Consider the following 17883-nt stretch of genomic DNA (forward strand, 5'->3'; position numbering starts at 1 on the left):
GCGCAAGTGTTTGTATCAGGAATTCCACATGCTGTTACAAGTTTCCGGCTACATCAAGACTGACGGTCTGTTAAAAGATGTGTCAGGAGTGGGATTTGAACCCACGCCTCCAAATGGAGACCAGAAACCCCAGTGTGGAGGAAAGTTTATCACTTAAGTCTGGCGCCTTAGACCCCTCGGCCATCCTGACTCTGCAAGTGGATTAAATAGCCCCTCCAAACAAAAAGCTTTGTCATGCAAAATAGACATAGAAGGGGGCATACAAGTCACCCATGCATGTGTAATTGTAGGGTCACATCCAGGACAGTCAATTTACATACTATGTGTCACGACATGCTTGTGTCAATGATTTCTTCTCATAAGACTGGAAAACAAATGCTCGCCCAACGTGGGGCTCGAACCCACGACCCTGAGATTAAGAGTCTCATGCTCTACCGACTGAGCTAGCCGGGCCTATACACCTGTGTGTAGGCCTGGCATTACAGCTGTATAGCTACAGCTACATCAAGATAGACGGTCTGTTAAAAGATGTGTCAGGAGTGGGATTTGAACCCACGCCTCCAAATGGAGACCAGAAACCCCAGTGTAGAGGAAAGTTTATCACTTAAGTCTGGCGCCTTAGACCCCTCGGCCATCCTGACTCTGCAAGTGGATTAAATAGCCCCTCCAAACAAAAATCTTTGTCATGCAAAATAGACATAGAAGGGGGCATACAAGTCACCCATGCATGTGTAATTGTAGGGTCACATCCAGGACAGTCAATTTACATACTATGTGTCACGACATGCTTGTGTCAATGATTTCTTCTCATACGACTGGAAAACAAATGCATGCTCGCCCAACGTGGGGCTCGAACCCACGACCCTGAGATTAAGAGTCTCATGCTCTACCGACTGAGCTAGCCAGGCCTATACACCTGTGTGTAGGCCTGGCATTACAGCTGTATAGCTACAGCTACATCAAGATAGACGGTCTGTTAAAAGATGTGTCAGGAGTGGGATTTGAACACACGCCTCCAAATGGAGACCAGAAACCCCAGTGTGGTGGAAAGTTTATCACTTAAGTCTGGCGCCTTAGACCCCTCGGCCATCCTGACTCTGCAAGTGGATTAAATAGCCCCTCCAAACAAAAATCTTTGTCATGCAAAATAGACATAGAAGGGGGCATACAAGTCACCCATGCATGTGTAATTGTAGGGTCACATCCAGGACAGTCAATTTACATACTATGTGTCACGACATGCTTGTGTCAATGATTTCTTCTCATAAGTCTGGAAAACAAATGCATGCTCGCCCAACGTGGGGCTCGAACCCACGACCCTGAGATTAAGAGTCTCATGCTCTACCGACTGAGCTAGCCGGGCCTATACACCTGTGTGTAGGCCTCGCATTCTACATACTATTACAGCTGTATAGCTACAGCTACATCAAGACTGACGGTCTGTTAAAAGATGTGTCAGGAGTGGGATTTGAACCCACGCCTCCATGCGGAGACCAGAAACCCCAGTGTGGAGGAAAGTTTATCACTTGAGTCTGGCGCCTTAGACCCCTCGGCCATCCTGACTCTGCAATGGGATCTAATAGCCCCTCCAAACAAAAGGCTTTGTCATGCAAAATAGAGGAAAACAAAGCAAACATGCATGTGTAGTTGTAGGGTCACAACCATGACATAGTGGATTTACATACTTTTCAATGTGTCAAGACATATCTGTTTCAATGATTTCTTCTCATAAGACTGGAAAACAAATGCATGCTCGCCCAACGTGGGGCTCGAACCCACGACCCTGAGATTAAGAGTCTCATGCTCTACCGACTGAGCTAGCCGGGCCTATACACCTGTGTGTCGGCCTGGCATTCTACATACTATTACAGCTGTATAGCTACATCAAGATAGACGGTCTGTTAAAAGTTGTGTCAGGAGTGGGATTTGAACCCACGCCTCCATGCGGAGACCAGAAACCCCAGGGTGGAGGAAAGTTTATCACTTGAGTCTGGCGCCTTAGACCCCTCGGCCATCCTGACTCTGCAATGGGATCTAATAGCCCCTCCAAACAAAAGGCTTTGTCATGCAAAATAGAGGAAAACAAAGCAAACATGCATGTGTAGTTGTAGGGTCACAACCATGACATAGTGGATTTAAATACTTTTCAATGTGTCAAGCCATATCTGTGTCAATGATTTCTTCTCATAAGACTGGAAAACAAATGCATGCTCGCCCAACGTGGGGCTCGAACCCACGACCCTGAGATTAAGAGTCTCATGCTCTACCGACTGAGCTAGCCGGGCCTATACACCTGTGTGTAGGCCTGGCATTCTACATACTATTACAGCTGTATAGCTACATCAAGATAGACGGTCTGTTAAAAGTTGTGTCAGGAGTGGGATTTGAACCCACGCCTCCATGCGGAGACCAGAAACCCCAGGGTGGAGGAAAGTTTATCACTTGAGTCTGGCGCCTTAGACCCCTCGGCCATCCTGACTCTGCAATGGGATCTAATAGCCCCTCCAAACAAAAGGCTTTGTCATGCAAAATAGAGGAAAACAAAGCAAACATGCATGTGTAGTTGTAGGGTCACAACCATGACATAGTGGATTTACATACTTTTCAATGTGTCAAGACATATCTGTGTCAATGATTTCTTCTCATAAGACTGGAAAACCAATGCATGCTCGCCCAACGTGGGGCTCGAACCCACGACCCTGAGATTAAGAGTCTCATGCTCTACCGACTGAGCTAGCCGGGCCTATACAACTGCGCAAGTGTTTGTATCAGGAATTCCACATGCTGTTACAAGTTTCCGGCTACATCAAGACTGACGGTCTGTTAAAAGATGTGTCAGGAGTGGGATTTGAACCCACGCCTCCAAATGGAGACCAGAAACCCCAGTGTGGAGGAAAGTTTATCACTTAAGTCTGGCGCCTTAGACCCCTCGGCCATCCTGACTCTGCAAGTGGATTAAATAGCCCCTCCAAACAAAAAGCTTTGTCATGCAAAATAGACATAGAAGGGGGCATACAAGTCACCCATGCATGTGTAATTGTAGGGTCACATCCAGGACAGTCAATTTACATACTATGTGTCACGACATGCTTGTGTCAATGATTTCTTCTCATAAGACTGGAAAACAAATGCATGCTCGCCCAACGTGGGGCTCGAACCCACGACCCTGAGATTAAGAGTCTCATGCTCTACCGACTGAGCTAGCCGGGCCTATACACCTGTGTGTAGGCCTGGCATTACAGCTGTATAGCTACAGCTACATCAAGATAGACGGTCTGTTAAAAGATGTGTCAGGAGTGGGATTTGAACCCACGCCTCCAAATGGAGACCAGAAACCCCAGTGTGGAGGAAAGTTTATCACTTAAGTCTGGCGCCTTAGACCCCTCGGCCATCCTGACTCTGCAAGTGGATTAAATAGCCCCTCCAAACAAAAATCTTTGTCATGCAAAATAGACATAGAAGGGGGAATACAAGTCACCCATGCATGTGTAATTGTAGGGTCACATCCAGGACAGTCAATTTACATACTATGTGTCACGACATGCTTGTGTCAATGATTTCTTCTCATACGACTGGAAAACAAATGCATGCTCGCCCAACGTGGGGCTCGAACCCACGACCCTGAGATTAAGAGTCTCATGCTCTACCGACTGAGCTAGCCAGGCCTATACACCTGTGTGTAGGCCTGGCATTACAGCTGTATAGCTACAGCTACATCAAGATAGACGGTCTGTTAAAAGATGTGTCAGGAGTGGGATTTGAACACACGCCTCCAAATGGAGACCAGAAACCCCAGTGTGGAGGAAAGTTTATCACTTAAGTCTGGCGCCTTAGACCCCTCGGCCATCCTGACTCTGCAAGTGGATTAAATAGCCCCTCCAAACAAAAATCTTTGTCATGCAAAATAGACATAGAAGGGGGCATACAAGTCACCCATGCATGTGTAATTGTAGGGTCACATCCAGGACAGTCAATTTACATACTATGTGTCACGACATGCTTGTGTCAATGATTTCTTCTCATAAGACTGGAAAACAAATGCATGCTCGCCCAACGTGGGGCTCGAACCCACGACCCTGAGATTAAGAGTCTCATGCTCTACCGACTGAGCTAGCCGGGCCTATACACCTGTGTGTAGGCCTGGCATTCTACATACTATTACAGCTGTATAGCTACATCAAGATAGACAGTCTGTTAAAAGTTGTGTCAGGAGTGGGATTTGAACCCACGCCTCCATGCGGAGACCAGAAACCCCAGGGTGGAGGAAAGTTTATCACTTGAGTCTGGCGCCTTAGACCCCTCGGCCATCCTGACTCTGCAATGGGATCTAATAGCCCCTCCAAACAAAAGGCTTTGTCATGCAAAATAGAGGAAAACAAAGCAAACATGCATGTGTAGTTGTAGGGTCACAACCATGACATAGTGGATTTACATACTTTTCAATGTGTCAAGACATATCTGTGTCAATGATTTCTTCTCATAAGACTGGAAAACAAATGCATGCTCGCCCAACGTGGGGCTCGAACCCACGACCCTGAGATTAAGAGTCTCATGCTCTACCGACTGAGCTAGCCGGGCCTATACAACTGCGCAAGTGTTTGTATCAGGAATTCCACATGCTGTTACAAGTTTCCGGCTACATCAAGACTGACGGTCTGTTAAAAGATGTGTCAGGAGTGGGATTTGAACCCACGCCTCCAAATGGAGACCAGAAACCCCAGTGTGGAGGAAAGTTTATCACTTAAGTCTGGCGCCTTAGACCCCTCGGCCATCCTGACTCTGCAACTGGATTAAATAGCCCCTCCAAACAAAAAGCTTTGTCATGCAAAATAGACAAAGAAGGGGGCATACAAGTCACCCATGCATGTGTAATTGTAGGGTCACATCCAGGACAGTCAATTTACATACTTTGTGTCACGACATGCTTGTGTCAATGATTTCTTCTCATAAGACTGGAAAACAAATGCATGCTCGCCCAACGTGGGGCTCGAACCCACGACCCTGAGATTAAGAGTCTCATGCTCTACCGACTGAGCTAGCCGGGCCTATACACCTGTGTGTAGGCCTGGCATTCTACATACTATTACAGCTGTATAGCTACAGCTACATCAAGACTGACGGTCTGTTAAAAGATGTGTCAGGAGTGGGATTTGAACCCACGCCTCCATGCGGAGACCAGAAACCCCAGTGTGGAGGAAAGTTTATCACTTGAGTCTGGCGCCTTAGACCCCTCGGCCATCCTGACTCTGCAATGGGATCTAATAGCCCCTCCAAACAAAAGGCTTTGTCATGCAAAATAGAGGAAAACAAAGCAAACATGCATGTGTAGTTGTAGGGTCACAACCATGACATAGTGGATTTACATACTTTTCAATGTGTCAAGACATATCTGTTTCAATGATTTCTTCTCATAAGACTGGAAAACAAATGCATGCTCGCCCAACGTGGGGCTCGAACCCACGACCCTGAGATTAAGAGTCTCATGCTCTACCGACTGAGCTAGCCAGGCCTATACACCTGTGTGTCGGCCTGGCATTCTACATACTATTACAGCTGTATAGCTACATCAAGATAGACGGTCTGTTAAAAGTTGTGTCAGGAGTGGGATTTGAACCCACGCCTCCATGCGGAGACCAGAAACCCCAGGGTGGAGGAAAGTTTATCACTTGAGTCTGGCGCCTTAGACCCCTCGGCCATCCTGACTCTACAATGGGATCTAATAGCCCCTCCAAACAAAAGGCTTTGTCATGCAAAATAGAGGAAAACAAAGCAAACATGCATGTGTAGTTGTAGGGTCACAACCATGACATAGTGGATTTAAATACTTTTCAATGTGTCAAGACATATCTGTGTCAATGATTTCTTCTCATAAGACTGGAAAACAAATGCATGCTCGCCCAACGTGGGGCTCGAACCCACGACCCTGAGATTAAGAGTCTCATGCTCTACCGACTGAGCTAGCCGGGCCTATACACCTGTGTGTAGGCCTGGCATTACAGCTGTATAGCTACAGCTACATCAAGATAGCCGGTCTGTTAAAAGTTGTGTCAGGAGTGGGATTTGAACCCACGCCTCCATGCGGAGACCAGAAACCCCAGGGTGGAGGAAAGTTTATCACTTGAGTCTGGCGCCTTAGACCCCTCGGCCATCCTGACTCTGCAATGGGATCTAATAGCCCCTCCAAACAAAAGGCTTTGTCATGCAAAATAGAGGAAAACAAAGCAAACATGCATGTGTAGTTGTAGGGTCACAACCATGACATAGTGGATTTACATACTTTTCAATGTGTCAAGACATATCTGTGTCAATGATTTCTTCTCATAAGACTGGAACACCAATGCATGCTCGCCCAACGTGGGGCTCGAACCCACGACCCTGAGATTAAGAGTCTCATGCTCTACCGACTGAGCTAGCCGGGCCTATACACCTGTGTGTAGGCCTGGCATTACAGCTGTATAGCTACAGCTACATCAAGACTGACGGTCTGTTAAAAGATGTGTCAGGAGTGGGATTTGAATCCACGCCTCCATGCGGAGACCAGAAACCCCAGGGTGGAGGAAAGTTTATCACTTGAGTCTGGCGCCTTAGACCCCTCGGCCATCCTGACTCTGCAATGGGATCTAATAGCCCCTCCAAACAAAAGGCTTTGTCATGCAAAATAGAGGAAAACAAAGCAAACATGCATGTGTAGTTGTAGGGTCACAACCATGACATAGTGGATTTACATACTTTTCAATGTGTCAAGACATATCTGTGTCAATGATTTCTTCTCATAAGACTGGAAAACCAATGCATGCTCGCCCAACGTGGGGCTCGAACACACGACCCTGAGATTAAGAGTCTCATGCTCTAACGACTGAGCTAGCCGGGCCTATACAACTACGCAAGTGTTTGTACCAGGAATTCCACATGCTGTTACAAGTTTACGGCTACATCAAGACTGACGGTCTGTTAAAAGATGTGTCAGGAGTGGGATTTGAACCCACACCTCCAAACGGAGACCAGAAACCCCAGTGTGGAGGAAAGTTTATCACGAAGTCTCCATCGATACTGAAGCCTGAAGCGAGCACCTTTGTCCTTTTGGCCACACTTATGTCTGACCTTTCTTCTTAGTTAGTTATAATTTACTAAATGTGGTAGTGTGGCACAGATACAATGCCAATTTTTTGGGGCGTCATGTTCCTTCTTCTCCCTTTCCTGTTCACCAGTTTCTAAACATATAATACAAGATTATGTTCAAATTGGTCGGTTCTGACAAGATGAGTTTAGTTTTGCCGTGTGTTATTCTACATTTTGACTTTAAATAGTAACCCATGGGACTCAAAAAGGTGACTGAAAGCCACACACAATACTCAAATTTCCTTTTAAACTTGGTTCAACTCTGATCATTAACACATTTAAGTTAAGTATACTGGGTTTTTTAAGATCCTTTCATATTTTTATCTTTTTCTTTATTGTCTCCTTCACTCTCATGATCTATTCGAGACTTTTTAGAAGACATTTTGTCATTTCCTCCTCTGTTTTTCAATATGAAGTCGCTATTGTGTTTCATCCCTTGGGATTTTTTTAAATCACTGTCATTGCAATTCTTGATCTGCTTTACTTTGCCTCCTTCACTGTGAGTTGTTTTTTTTTTAGTTGGCTTCAAAGAACTGGAAAAAGTTTCACCTTAGCACAGAGGCATGGTTTCATTGAATTTCTCACCACCACTGTAGCGGTTCAGAATATTAGATTCATTCTCACTAGTTACATCACCGCTCTACTTCTCACCCTGGGTTTTGTTTATATCGGACAAAAACCTGAACAATACTTACTCGGAGCAGTGAGCTGCCCCAGTGCAACGCCCGGGGATCAGCACAGCTTCAGGGCCATGTAGGAAGTCATGATAACAATCACAAGTGCTTCAAGAACAACACATTTTCCGGTCACGAATGAAGTCATGGTGCCAAAGATGGACAGGAACAGGAAAGTGCCGCAGATAAGATTGAGGCAAACTTCACATTAGATTAGTGTCACAGTAATATACGACGACGCACAGTTTAACATCCTTCATGATGACGTTGTAAAGACAGCGCGTATAACTCTAGTTTGAGCTTCTTTACAGCCACAGCGATGAATCTGATGGTTTTAATGTGCACAAGTCTATATGCTGTCCGTTCACTGACTTGGCAAAATACTTCTTTTTTTTTTGTAGAGTATGTTTATTTTCATCACTCTATTTAACCATCCAAAAGCCCCTCACAATTGGATTTGATGACAATTCAAGGTGCTACAATTCGATTACTACAATGATCACAGACATTACCAATATCAGGGTTATCACAATTATCCGGTTATCAGGTTCCTTGTACTCACCCAACAAAGGTCATTTCTTCCAGATGAAGACCCGCTGAGTTTGACCAGTTCACTGGTAAAAAGGCAGGGCTCTGTGCTGAAAAGAGGGCACATTACAACGCCAATAAACTCCTGAGATGTCACCTCTCAAGTCAACCTGAAAACCTTTCAGGCTGCGTTTGACTGAGGCTGAATACAGACGTTCCTTCAAAATCCCCCTGTGGCCAAAGGGACCTACCTACCTCTCTCTCTCTCTCTCACACACACACACACACACACACACACACACACACACACACACACACACACACACACACACACACACACACACAGTACAGCTCAAACTCATGTTTTTTTTTTGACCAAACAAACCTTCTATATCGTTGGAAATACACAGCCGAAATGTATTTATTAAATGTAGATATGGCCTTAATAGGACCCCGTTAAGCTATAGCTATGAAATGATTCATCCAGAAGTTGCATTGTAAACTGGACCTTATGTTTAATTCCCTGTCAGACGATCTCCTTTCCAGTATAAGGTACTTTGAAGAGTCTTTGTATGTCATAATTCTGCGTGCTTTTGTGTCAAAAGCACCAATTTCTTGTATTGATGTTAAGCACATTTTATCTGATCTTTTTTGTCATAGCATCCAGAGGATCCTGAGGATTTCATGGCTGGTGGGTAGCAAAAGCGTAAATCTCTGGACGGCATGGCCATCTGCCGTTGCCGTCACTTGAATTCTCTGCCGGCCTCAGCCGAGCTTCACCGTCCTTCTCTCGTCCACTACGATGACTTCCACTTTGCCGTCTGCTGGGTTCCGTGTGAACGCAGCGTTGCAACCATTAATCACTTTTAATCCGCTCTCTGTTGCACCTGGAAAGCAGCAGAACATATGTCAAGGATGCTCTTCTTCCTGCTTCCTACTGTTGCGCTACCGGCACCATCTGGCCAGGAAAACTGACTTAGAAGCCGACAGATCTGAGTATCGAGGGTCCGACGTACCGAGCCGGGCTGAATGGACTGCACTCTCAACCCAGACTCACAAAGGGACTAACAGAGAGTGGCTTCGCACAGGGGCTCCGCACAGGGGCTCCGCACAGGGGCTCCGCACAGGGGCTCCAACGGAAGGAAAGCTCTTCAAACAGTCATAAAGACGAGAGAGGATCAATGTCACTAAATTTCCCTCTACGGACTCCACCTCAGTCTCCCTCTGCTCAGCCACTAAACCCTGCACCCACCAGCCCTGACAGAGCAGAGTGGACAGAATTATTGCACACAAAACAGACTTTTACTATATTTTTTTCCCCACCGCCTTCCCACAGTCAGAGTGATTGCAAAAAAACAACAAAAAAATTAAATCGGCAATAGCACCCCTCCCACCCCTCCTACAACCTCACTCTGGCTGTTGTGCAATATCATGGCCAATATACAAGATATATCTCTGGACAAGTGTAGTGACCCTCCCCCTTCCCCCCTCCGCCACTCCTTTCTTCTGCTACTACTCGATAATGATTGCAATGTTTCTATTTCCATCAGTGCAGCAGTGTTGTTCTATGCTTTGTTTGATTCTTACTTACAGCTTTCACGTCTTAGCTGTGACATCCATGTTGTATTTGTCATGATTTTGATTTGTGAATTTACTTTATTATTTGTGTATAGTGTTTTCTATAAACTTTTTTTTTTCCTCATACCTTTATTGGCATCTGTATAATGTGCAGTGTTGCCGTGTTGCAGTGTCGACTGGCTCTGTCACATAGATGGAAGGTTTTCAACATTGTTATTCCAGGGCCACACTACACAATCCTTCTGTTTTTTGCCATTCACAATTGTCATCAGACTCGTTGATCATTGTGTCCTGGTCAGAAGTCAAGTCAAGTGACCACAATACAGGTTCCACGTAGCGGGGACATGCCTCAGGATTGGACACACCAACGCCAAAAAACATTGAACGTTTTTTTTGATATGCCAGACTTTCTTTGTCGACGCACACACCAGAGTGCGGATCTTTGATTGTTATACAGCACAAGACGCACCGCTGTCAGCCTCGACCCTCAACGACAATGAACATCAGCACAAACTTCAGCAGAAATTGTGTCGTGCAACCCTGGAATCTGGATTTCTTTTTTTTTTTGTGGCAAAAAAAAAGATTTTCTGTGGAGGACTTTCAAAACTTGCTTTGTCTGTCTCAGGCTTTTTGGGGGAAAGGCACCACTTTCTGTCCAGCATGTGGCAGAGAGGCTGGGCTGGGTTCTTTGCTCAACATCCTCATCGCCAGTCTTTCTCATCGGGTTGGGCCCTAATATCAAAAACAATCTTTTCTATTCTGTTAACAACCTGCTAATTACAAACTGAAAAAAATGACTCATCAGCAGCGGTCTGGTTAGTTCAATCTCATTGATGCTCGCTGCTCCTCCTCAAAAGCACAGATCACTGTCAACAAGCAAATCCTATTCAGCGCTTAGCAGAATGTGCGGTTGATACTTTATTCAATTTGTCCGTTTGTTTTTGTTTGTTTTCTTTTATTGAAGGCGCTCACAGCCTGGAACTGTGACACGCCGGTGCTTTTTGTTTCTCAGTGTCAACACATCACATCCGAGTCGCACCGCTACAAAGTTGGGAACCCAAACTGGCACAACCTGCTGTTCTCTGCGAAAAGAGCAAACAAAGCATTTACAACCTGGGGGCGGGTGATGGTCTGACACCAGAGATTTGTGTGTGTGTGTGTGTGTGTGTGTGTGAGTGTGTGTTTGTTGTGTTTGAGGTCTGAGGTGCAACAGTGACTTCTGATACGTACTATTTTTCGACAGAGAATTTGTCATCTCGATGCCGGGAAACGTCTGAGAACTTGTGAGGTTTGCTTCCCAGCGCTGCAGTTGCTTTGTTCTGTGGCTCCTGATTGGTTGCTCCATTTCCCCCTAAAGACACAGAGACTGGGGTTATCTGGTGATTCCCAATTGGTCCTGAATGCTTGGTTTTCTGTGCACGGCTGCCAAAACGAGTGATTGGTCCTTGAGCTGCCTCACACCTCAGCGACCGTTTACAGAAGCAGCCTGAACGAGCTGCGTTCTGTCGTTTAACCTGTGCACTCTAGAATTATCACTCCAGAGGGAACTCTTGGTGAGCTCCGTGTCCTTTAAACCAACGTTCATTCCAGTTTAAAGTGCAACGTCACTTGGGGTTGAAGGCAGGAGCAAAATGCAGACAAAACTGCAGTTGTGGAAAACTGAGATATATTTGTTTTAGTCAAAACGAAACAGAAAGTGTCCTCACAGGTATTAATAAATACATAAACCTAAAAGTGATATTTGAAACAAACAGACTGACTTTCAAAACCTGTACTTTGGTACTTTTACTGGAGTAAAGGAGTTCAATCCCTTCCGTACCTTTACTCGAGTACAGAATGTGAGTACTGTTGCCGCCTCTAGTAGCTCCATTATTAACATCGTGAGTTTGCATTGATGTTTGTTATAATTAATTATTACCATATTTTCCGGACTATGAGCCGCTACTTTTCCCCCACGCTTTGAACCATGCGGCTTATGCAAAGGTGCAGCTTTCCTGTGGATTTTACTTCACCCGCCAGGGGGCGCTTTAGCAGGAAGTGCAAAACCGAGACAAGCGGCGACACGGAGAGCAGCGGTTTCAGTGCGCAGGAAGAAGATGAACAGTGCCGGGTGGTTTCTGGGTTCAGTGTTCAGGAAGCGACTTTAATGGTTCCAGTGACGTGACAGCGGTTCGACGTGTGTTCAGTGGGTTCAGTGCGCAACTTTTCTGCTTTGGCTCTCGTCTGTATGTTCTCTTGTCTTTATGCGCTCTGTCTTTGTGAGCTCCGGTGCGTCGCTGCCTCGAGTTCTGGTCCGACTCCGTACCAATTAACCGAGGTGACCAGCGGGACCCCGCAAAATAAAAGAGTCGCAGGCTCGCAGCCGCCGAACTGATCCGCACCGCTCCGCGGACCCGTTTCCTGACGAAACACCTTATAGTCCAGTGCGGCTTGTATATGGACACATTTGTTTCCCCCCCCTAAATTTAGCTGCTGCGGCTTATATTCAGGTGCGCTTTATAGTCCGGAAACGACGGTACATAGCCTGCCTTCAGGGTTGCTTATTCTATTTCATTATTTTGTGACGCTTCCCTTTTCATGACTTTGCCGACCGGACGTGCAGCGACCAGCCAGAGGAACCGTCTCCAGTCAGATTGTTTTGCTTGCGCCGCTCTCGTCTCTTTCTCACCTGGTCTCCTGCTGTCGTCTTGCATCAGCAGCAAGCGACACGCGCTGAGCTGATGGAAACGGGCTCGCTGGCCGGCGACGTGACGCTCTCCTCTTCTTTTTCCCCCTCCTACCAAAACAAATACTTTTTGAAAATGAGCAGGCGGCACGGCATCGATAAGGACATGCGGGGCAGCGTCGGGATCTGTCTGACAGCTTCCCGAAGAGGGAAGCAATATCCGGGGGAATCTCCGCAGAGGGCCCGGGTGGCCCGGTCACGCTGCAGCTGCAGCCTGGAAGCAGATTGCAGGGTTGTGACTGGGGATGCACCCATAACACTGTTTTGACGAGAGTACGAGTACGTGCATTTCAGTACTCACCGTTATAGATACTGAGTACTTTATAAGACCAGGAAATATTATAGAATGACTTCAATTTTTATTGTTCACAGATGTTCCACAGACATCACTCAGCATGTTCTTTTCTACAACATCAAGGTTCACTGCAGTACAAACAGAAAATTGAACAAAACTGTCATATACAAACATATACAACCGGTATCGGTGTTGTGGTATGGACACGTATTTCACAACTACGAGTAGAGTACTCAATCCCAGTACCGATACCTGATACTGTTCTATCCCACTATCTATCTATATATCTATCTATCCATCTGGTCTGTCTGTCTATCTAATGGACTTTCAGTTAGCTCTTGCTGCTTCTCTTGGCTCTTCCAAACTCCAATCAAATCAGTTTGGGAATAGCGATTCTGAAGAAGGGCTCTGCTGCTCCTTTGCTCTGTTAACAGAACCCTGCCAGTCAATTCTCTCCAGCTTCAAATTGATCTTTACAAGCCCAGCGTCATTTAGCGAGTTTCACAGCATCTGATGGTTTGAAAATGCTTGTGTGTCCAAGATTGTAAAAACAAACAAACTAAAATGGATTTCTAAGATGAACATCTCTCAGCATCTGCCTCCATTTATTTGCTCCAGGAAAGGTTTTCTGACACTGGGACTGAAACAAACAACCTTTAACTCAAACTAACTGTTTATTTTGCCATTATCTCGTCATCTTACAAATCGAGCAAATCAACATTCGTGACTAGCGTAACATGTGTGGTAGTGTAAAATAACTTCAGATGAGTAATGCAAGCGGACATTTTTTTTGATATGTATATATATTTTTTTAATGTATGTTGCATTTTGTGTCATGCTTCTGAAATGTCACGTATGGATTCTTCCATGGAACCAGAGTGGAGGGAAAGAGAAGAGGAGGGAGTGAGGCAGCGCGCTGCGTGCTGAGAGCAGGTCAGCTCCCTTCGCAGATGGCAACAAAGGCTCACAGGATGTCGCATTATGATCGGGAACAGCAGCTTCTCTCCAGTCAGAATGCAACCGCTCGCCCTTGTCGAGATTTTATCACAGCAGCAGCCAATTATTTGGATCAAAAGCTCCGGCTTTCGTTTTTTTTTGTTTTGTTTTGTTTTGTTTTGTTTGTTTATTTTTAAATCTCACATTACAAATAAGATTCCAGACCCCAGTTAGCGCTGCTGAGCTCGAGCAACACAGAGACTGCTTCATCCTGCTCCCTCCTCCATCCCTCGTGTCTAAATCAAACAGCATGAAGGGAAGAACAGTTTGCTCTCAGATCATTTTGAAAGTGTTTCTATTTGCGGTGACAGAGGAGAAAAAATAAATAAATAAGGCTTTAGCAGAGGATGGTTTCGATCCATCGACCTCTGGGTTATGGGCCCAGCACGCTTCCGCTGCGCCACTCTGCTGCGCTGCAGGTTGGTGTGGATGTACTGTGATTGTACGTACACATCACTGAGAACGCTCGTGATTGAGAAAGAAAAATTGCCTGAGTGCTGTATGGAAAAACAATAGTTCTTGCATCTGTCACGTCACAAAGCGCCACTCTTTGAATGTCGTGGATCGCTATGTAAAGTAGTCAGTAGTTGTAGGATAATAGGACCATATTAACCCTTTTGACAAAATGTAATGTGACGTTCACAAACAGTGTGTTTTCCAGAATCGTGAAAACCGTGGGAAAAATACGCAAAGCAGATCAAAAAAAACTGCTCAGGCAGGAAGTCAATGATTGGAAAACACGGTGGATCCAGCTGATTCTCATAAAACACACCCCAGACGCTTTCAGTGGGGAGGAGGGAAAGTAGCTATTGGCTATGCTAGTGTATGGCTATGCTAGTCACTGAATGACGTCATCATCTGATATGTATAATTGATGATGTGTCTGTCATTGTAACGGACACTGTCGGGCTGGCTGAGAGAGGAAATACACCTTGGTTGAAAGACATTTGCGATGTTTAGAAGCGATGATGAACTCTGCTCTGAGAGAAAAGAGACAATTTTGAACCTTGTTTTGTGCTCCATGTTGAAGTCTATGACAGTAAGAAAGTAAAAGTACTATATAAGTAAAAAAACAACAACACAAAAAACACTAAGATTAATTTCCAGACAGGACACAGTGGAATTAAACATCCTAGCTAGCACGATTCGTCAGCAGCTAATAAGAACAATAAGGAAAAAAAATTGCTAGATTTGTCGCTTGCTGCTTTTCTGAAAAAATACGTCCAGGTCAGTTACATTGATGAGAGCGCAAAAGCTCCCCCCCCCCCCCGCACGACTGCCGCACGTTTGAAGGCTTGATGGACAATTTTAATCACGGGAGATCATCCAGAACAAAGGTCTGACACTCTCTCTCTCTCTCTCTCTCTCTAGCGGCACTGCTAATGATGCAAAGGCATGAAACATGAATAAATAAATAAATTGACTCTCCGGCACATTGTCGGATCATTTGATTTGTCGAGCAACGTGCCCTCGCGGCGACGCCTCCCACAGTTCACCACTGAGCGCAGGAACAGTGAGTCAAGACGCTCTCTGAGCCACCAGACGTGTTTTTCCAACAGTCACTGCCGACAAATTTGCGAATTAACAAGAAGCGACACACTGGCTGCCCTTCGGTTTTGTGCTGCAACCAAAACTGTGCTCAATTCTGAAATTGCAGAAAAGGAAACCAAGGATAATCACAACGGGTTCGTCACGATGGAGTGAAATCTGTCTGTGGGCCAAAGCGAGGGAAGAAACGCAGGCAGCTGAAATCTGTTGGCTCGTCGGGCGGAAGGCGCTCGCTACTCTTCATCGCTTCACACTGAGTCCTTGTGGTCTTGGAGGAATTCGCCCCCGCGGGAATTCCCTGCGGGCCAAAGACCGAGCCGTGACCCTCTCCGAGGGGCGGCGCCGGTGCCGGCGGGGACGCAGTGGGTCCAATGGGTCGTGACCTTGTGTCCTACCGGGTTTGGCCACTTTGCACTGTACTTTTACATGTGCAGCTAAAGATGTTTGCATACACGTAAACAAACAAACAAACGAGCGGTCGTTGGCCTTTTTTTTGTTTGGGACTCTTGTCAGTGAAAGCAAAACCACGGCCGCCCACTACAACAACGTCTCCTTCAATGCCCCTGAAGTCCCTGTTCTTCCCCTTTTCCCGATGCTCAGTTTGAACCTCAGCAAGTGCTTTTCACCACGTCCACGCGTCTGAATGCATTTTGAGTGAGAAAGCGGCCGGCGAGTTTATTCTTAGTGCCGAGCCAAGATTGTGCGAAACACACAAAAGTTGAGATTATGCTTTGTGGCCTGGAACTTAACAGTCACTGAGTCAGACCGGATGACTCACAAGTGAACAATGTGAAGTGCACACACACACACACACACACACACACACACACTTCTGGTTTTGCACAGCACTGTGCGAAACCAAGCGGCACACAAACACAGGTTGACAGCAAAGATCTGCAGTGTGTTGACCTGTTCCTCTGCATCCTCTTCACACCACAACAGAGCTTCTGCAGAGTCGTGTCGGGGGGGGGGGGGGGGATGTGGCATTTTAAAAACACAAAAACATCTCTCTGAAGTTTGTCTTTCTTTTAATTTACACCTCACACAAACAAGCAGAAGAGGGAAGATGAATTATGCCAAGCAGCTGCAAAATGACTTGATACTTTTGATTATTTTTACGCTTGAATAAAGAATCAAATAATCTGATTTGTGACCTCGGTCCCTTTAAAGGTCCAGGGTGAAACGACGGATGATTGTTATCTCGGTTAAAGCTTAACATGCATGCACAAAGATGTACAATTCAAGTACAATAATAGTCATTTGCTTTCACTACCTCAGAATGGTTCTCTTGCATGCATAAGAATATACATATAGGCCAGGGTCTTGCTCCTGGTTAGCTGCCATCTTGCACCGCCATACTTCGAAGGAAGCTCAAGAGGGGGGGGGTGAGAGGCACTGTAATGTATATGCATGTATCTGCATGTGCAATACACAAGTATCAGACAAGGTTACATAAGGCAAGGTGCTCTGCTGGCCAATAAGACGACCAGTGACAGTGTTTTCAACAGCTCCTGTATTTAGCACGTTCACACCGCAGCCCTCAGACGGCTCTTCTGCTGTTTAGTCAGAATTACTGAAAGCATTAAGGACCTGAAAGACAGTCTTGTCAGAAGGTGAGTTGCTGCATGAGGACAGCAGTTGTGAAGACTCGTTTAGCAGGAGTGGAAAGTTCGGAGTCGGCCTCCCTACTTTCAAAGCGAGCAGCCAGCTGGAATGCTTCCAATATCAAGGCTGGATGTTTAGCTGATATCAACAATCAGGATGAGGCAACAGTTGCAGGAAATGGCTTCTTGGAAGTCTTAAAGTGAAACATTAGCCCAGACTTTTCTCACAGCAAACATATTTTGCTTCCGCCTGCTCCCAAAGTGTTTGCTGCTGAGCTTACAGGGGCGATACGCAGCTTTTGATCATGGTCAGATTCAGGGTAATGAAAAGTTGGTATGCGAAGGTCTGGTGGAGCTGCTTCACCTGCTCTCTAGCGGTGGTAAAAACCTGCCCATTGCAAGTTGGTTTGGGCATCAGTATTATCTTATACGCTTTGCTGCTTTTATGCCAACACAGGAGCATTGTACCGTCTTACAGGAATTAATAATTACTGATACTCTAAATGACCTATAAAAGGCAGTAACTGATCCTGAGACCCCTGACAACCTGGTGTCAGTATGAGCTAGTGTTGCAGTCCAAACCGCACCAACCAAGACCAAGACCTTACCAAGACTTAGATTTCATTTATAATGCATTTAAGTGCACAGTACACTCAAAAAAAAAAGAAGACGTCTAATAATCACAATAAAAATGAACAAGACTCGAGAGTACTGAGACCCGAGACTGAGCTCCTTAAAAAGTGGTCTGGAGACCAAGACCGATCTCGAGCACTACAACACTACAACATGTTTGGATGGTCATAGAACAGTGACCCC

General features: G+C 45.7%; 31 non-coding genes across 31 annotated transcripts; all 31 read right to left on the bottom strand.

The window, feature by feature from the left end:
• Nucleotides 1-80: 80 nt before the first annotated feature.
• trnal-uaa (transfer RNA leucine (anticodon UAA)) lies at nucleotides 81-190 on the bottom strand. The gene is made up of 2 exons: nucleotides 153-190; nucleotides 81-126 (listed from the first exon to the last, which is right to left on the bottom strand). It is a non-coding gene; the product is annotated as a tRNA-Leu (tRNA).
• Nucleotides 191-380: 190 nt separating this feature from the next.
• trnak-cuu (transfer RNA lysine (anticodon CUU)) lies at nucleotides 381-453 on the bottom strand. The gene has a single exon. It is a non-coding gene; the product is annotated as a tRNA-Lys (tRNA).
• A 78-nt stretch (nucleotides 454-531) lies between these two features.
• Nucleotides 532-641, bottom strand: trnal-uaa (transfer RNA leucine (anticodon UAA)). The gene is made up of 2 exons: nucleotides 604-641; nucleotides 532-577 (listed from the first exon to the last, which is right to left on the bottom strand). It is a non-coding gene; the product is annotated as a tRNA-Leu (tRNA).
• Nucleotides 642-835: 194 nt separating this feature from the next.
• On the bottom strand, nucleotides 836-908 carry trnak-cuu (transfer RNA lysine (anticodon CUU)). The gene has a single exon. It is a non-coding gene; the product is annotated as a tRNA-Lys (tRNA).
• Nucleotides 909-986: 78 nt separating this feature from the next.
• trnal-uaa (transfer RNA leucine (anticodon UAA)) lies at nucleotides 987-1096 on the bottom strand. The gene is made up of 2 exons: nucleotides 1059-1096; nucleotides 987-1032 (listed from the first exon to the last, which is right to left on the bottom strand). It is a non-coding gene; the product is annotated as a tRNA-Leu (tRNA).
• Nucleotides 1097-1290: 194 nt separating this feature from the next.
• trnak-cuu (transfer RNA lysine (anticodon CUU)) lies at nucleotides 1291-1363 on the bottom strand. Its single transcript has one exon. It is a non-coding gene; the product is annotated as a tRNA-Lys (tRNA).
• Nucleotides 1364-1453: 90 nt separating this feature from the next.
• trnal-caa (transfer RNA leucine (anticodon CAA)) lies at nucleotides 1454-1563 on the bottom strand. The gene is made up of 2 exons: nucleotides 1526-1563; nucleotides 1454-1499 (listed from the first exon to the last, which is right to left on the bottom strand). It is a non-coding gene; the product is annotated as a tRNA-Leu (tRNA).
• A 191-nt stretch (nucleotides 1564-1754) lies between these two features.
• trnak-cuu (transfer RNA lysine (anticodon CUU)) lies at nucleotides 1755-1827 on the bottom strand. Its single transcript has one exon. It is a non-coding gene; the product is annotated as a tRNA-Lys (tRNA).
• Nucleotides 1828-1911: 84 nt separating this feature from the next.
• On the bottom strand, nucleotides 1912-2021 carry trnal-caa (transfer RNA leucine (anticodon CAA)). The gene is made up of 2 exons: nucleotides 1984-2021; nucleotides 1912-1957 (listed from the first exon to the last, which is right to left on the bottom strand). It is a non-coding gene; the product is annotated as a tRNA-Leu (tRNA).
• A 191-nt stretch (nucleotides 2022-2212) lies between these two features.
• On the bottom strand, nucleotides 2213-2285 carry trnak-cuu (transfer RNA lysine (anticodon CUU)). The gene has a single exon. It is a non-coding gene; the product is annotated as a tRNA-Lys (tRNA).
• Nucleotides 2286-2369: 84 nt separating this feature from the next.
• Nucleotides 2370-2479, bottom strand: trnal-caa (transfer RNA leucine (anticodon CAA)). The gene is made up of 2 exons: nucleotides 2442-2479; nucleotides 2370-2415 (listed from the first exon to the last, which is right to left on the bottom strand). It is a non-coding gene; the product is annotated as a tRNA-Leu (tRNA).
• A 191-nt stretch (nucleotides 2480-2670) lies between these two features.
• trnak-cuu (transfer RNA lysine (anticodon CUU)) lies at nucleotides 2671-2743 on the bottom strand. The gene has a single exon. It is a non-coding gene; the product is annotated as a tRNA-Lys (tRNA).
• Nucleotides 2744-2833: 90 nt separating this feature from the next.
• On the bottom strand, nucleotides 2834-2943 carry trnal-uaa (transfer RNA leucine (anticodon UAA)). Its single transcript has 2 exons — nucleotides 2906-2943; nucleotides 2834-2879 (listed from the first exon to the last, which is right to left on the bottom strand). It is a non-coding gene; the product is annotated as a tRNA-Leu (tRNA).
• A 194-nt stretch (nucleotides 2944-3137) lies between these two features.
• Nucleotides 3138-3210, bottom strand: trnak-cuu (transfer RNA lysine (anticodon CUU)). The gene has a single exon. It is a non-coding gene; the product is annotated as a tRNA-Lys (tRNA).
• A 78-nt stretch (nucleotides 3211-3288) lies between these two features.
• trnal-uaa (transfer RNA leucine (anticodon UAA)) lies at nucleotides 3289-3398 on the bottom strand. The gene is made up of 2 exons: nucleotides 3361-3398; nucleotides 3289-3334 (listed from the first exon to the last, which is right to left on the bottom strand). It is a non-coding gene; the product is annotated as a tRNA-Leu (tRNA).
• Nucleotides 3399-3592: 194 nt separating this feature from the next.
• Nucleotides 3593-3665, bottom strand: trnak-cuu (transfer RNA lysine (anticodon CUU)). Its single transcript has one exon. It is a non-coding gene; the product is annotated as a tRNA-Lys (tRNA).
• Nucleotides 3666-3743: 78 nt separating this feature from the next.
• Nucleotides 3744-3853, bottom strand: trnal-uaa (transfer RNA leucine (anticodon UAA)). The gene is made up of 2 exons: nucleotides 3816-3853; nucleotides 3744-3789 (listed from the first exon to the last, which is right to left on the bottom strand). It is a non-coding gene; the product is annotated as a tRNA-Leu (tRNA).
• Nucleotides 3854-4047: 194 nt separating this feature from the next.
• trnak-cuu (transfer RNA lysine (anticodon CUU)) lies at nucleotides 4048-4120 on the bottom strand. The gene has a single exon. It is a non-coding gene; the product is annotated as a tRNA-Lys (tRNA).
• An 84-nt stretch (nucleotides 4121-4204) lies between these two features.
• Nucleotides 4205-4314, bottom strand: trnal-caa (transfer RNA leucine (anticodon CAA)). Its single transcript has 2 exons — nucleotides 4277-4314; nucleotides 4205-4250 (listed from the first exon to the last, which is right to left on the bottom strand). It is a non-coding gene; the product is annotated as a tRNA-Leu (tRNA).
• Nucleotides 4315-4505: 191 nt separating this feature from the next.
• On the bottom strand, nucleotides 4506-4578 carry trnak-cuu (transfer RNA lysine (anticodon CUU)). The gene has a single exon. It is a non-coding gene; the product is annotated as a tRNA-Lys (tRNA).
• Nucleotides 4579-4668: 90 nt separating this feature from the next.
• Nucleotides 4669-4778, bottom strand: trnal-uaa (transfer RNA leucine (anticodon UAA)). The gene is made up of 2 exons: nucleotides 4741-4778; nucleotides 4669-4714 (listed from the first exon to the last, which is right to left on the bottom strand). It is a non-coding gene; the product is annotated as a tRNA-Leu (tRNA).
• A 194-nt stretch (nucleotides 4779-4972) lies between these two features.
• Nucleotides 4973-5045, bottom strand: trnak-cuu (transfer RNA lysine (anticodon CUU)). The gene has a single exon. It is a non-coding gene; the product is annotated as a tRNA-Lys (tRNA).
• Nucleotides 5046-5135: 90 nt separating this feature from the next.
• Nucleotides 5136-5245, bottom strand: trnal-caa (transfer RNA leucine (anticodon CAA)). The gene is made up of 2 exons: nucleotides 5208-5245; nucleotides 5136-5181 (listed from the first exon to the last, which is right to left on the bottom strand). It is a non-coding gene; the product is annotated as a tRNA-Leu (tRNA).
• Nucleotides 5246-5436: 191 nt separating this feature from the next.
• Nucleotides 5437-5509, bottom strand: trnak-cuu (transfer RNA lysine (anticodon CUU)). The gene has a single exon. It is a non-coding gene; the product is annotated as a tRNA-Lys (tRNA).
• An 84-nt stretch (nucleotides 5510-5593) lies between these two features.
• On the bottom strand, nucleotides 5594-5703 carry trnal-caa (transfer RNA leucine (anticodon CAA)). Its single transcript has 2 exons — nucleotides 5666-5703; nucleotides 5594-5639 (listed from the first exon to the last, which is right to left on the bottom strand). It is a non-coding gene; the product is annotated as a tRNA-Leu (tRNA).
• Nucleotides 5704-5894: 191 nt separating this feature from the next.
• trnak-cuu (transfer RNA lysine (anticodon CUU)) lies at nucleotides 5895-5967 on the bottom strand. Its single transcript has one exon. It is a non-coding gene; the product is annotated as a tRNA-Lys (tRNA).
• A 78-nt stretch (nucleotides 5968-6045) lies between these two features.
• Nucleotides 6046-6155, bottom strand: trnal-caa (transfer RNA leucine (anticodon CAA)). The gene is made up of 2 exons: nucleotides 6118-6155; nucleotides 6046-6091 (listed from the first exon to the last, which is right to left on the bottom strand). It is a non-coding gene; the product is annotated as a tRNA-Leu (tRNA).
• A 191-nt stretch (nucleotides 6156-6346) lies between these two features.
• On the bottom strand, nucleotides 6347-6419 carry trnak-cuu (transfer RNA lysine (anticodon CUU)). The gene has a single exon. It is a non-coding gene; the product is annotated as a tRNA-Lys (tRNA).
• Nucleotides 6420-6497: 78 nt separating this feature from the next.
• trnal-caa (transfer RNA leucine (anticodon CAA)) lies at nucleotides 6498-6607 on the bottom strand. Its single transcript has 2 exons — nucleotides 6570-6607; nucleotides 6498-6543 (listed from the first exon to the last, which is right to left on the bottom strand). It is a non-coding gene; the product is annotated as a tRNA-Leu (tRNA).
• A 191-nt stretch (nucleotides 6608-6798) lies between these two features.
• trnak-cuu (transfer RNA lysine (anticodon CUU)) lies at nucleotides 6799-6871 on the bottom strand. The gene has a single exon. It is a non-coding gene; the product is annotated as a tRNA-Lys (tRNA).
• A 7382-nt stretch (nucleotides 6872-14253) lies between these two features.
• Nucleotides 14254-14325, bottom strand: trnam-cau (transfer RNA methionine (anticodon CAU)). Its single transcript has one exon. It is a non-coding gene; the product is annotated as a tRNA-Met (tRNA).
• Nucleotides 14326-17883: the final 3558 nt, after the last annotated feature.

The sequence above is a fragment of the Nelusetta ayraudi genome, unplaced genomic scaffold (genome assembly GCF_046127955.1).
Source record: "Nelusetta ayraudi isolate G7.1 ecotype Tasmania unplaced genomic scaffold, CSIRO-AGI_Nayr_v1 ptg000097l, whole genome shotgun sequence".
Classification (NCBI taxonomy): Eukaryota; Metazoa; Chordata; class Actinopteri; order Tetraodontiformes; family Monacanthidae; genus Nelusetta; species Nelusetta ayraudi.